The sequence below is a fragment of the Sphaeramia orbicularis genome, chromosome 15 (genome assembly GCF_902148855.1).
Source record: "Sphaeramia orbicularis chromosome 15, fSphaOr1.1, whole genome shotgun sequence".
NCBI classification, from domain to species: Eukaryota; Metazoa; Chordata; class Actinopteri; order Kurtiformes; family Apogonidae; genus Sphaeramia; species Sphaeramia orbicularis.
Genome location: NC_043971.1, coordinates 1,279,665 through 1,280,258, shown reverse-complemented (window position 1 = coordinate 1,280,258; position 594 = coordinate 1,279,665).

The following is a 594-nucleotide window of genomic DNA, read 5'->3' as shown; positions in this document are numbered from 1 at the left end:
GATAAGCAATTGATTCTATCTGAAGCTGAACCGACAGCCAGCCAATTGAGTTACATTAGGTTGGTCATGTGACGCCGATGCAGGAAGACAGTCAGCGCGGATGTGTGAGCTGAATTTTTTGCTTCAGAATTTTTTGCATTTGGACTTTTTGCATCTGATTTTTTTTGCATCTGAATTTTTTTTATTCTAAAATTATGAACATAGGTGAATTCAGAGACAAAACATTCAGTTACTTAACCCTTTCATGCACAGTGGTCACTCCAGTGGTCACTCCAGTGGTCAGTTCTTCTCCAGCTGTTCTCTTGTACATTCATGGGTTTGGTTGTTTTAGTTCCAGATCAGCTGACTCAGTGGACACTTACGCGTCATCTCAAACACTGCGTTTCATACAATTATTGTAACTTTGCTGCTCTTGATAAACCTGATCTGCACTAACATGTTTGAGTGTAAATCAGTTGCTAATTGTTATTAGACTGTAATTAACAGTTTTCTGAAACAAAAAGTCTTTTTTTTCTTTTTGCATATCCTCCTGAGACCCAGCAGTGCATTTTGTCCTCTGTAGGGGACAAAAGTTTGACCGTTTAACTGAAATGC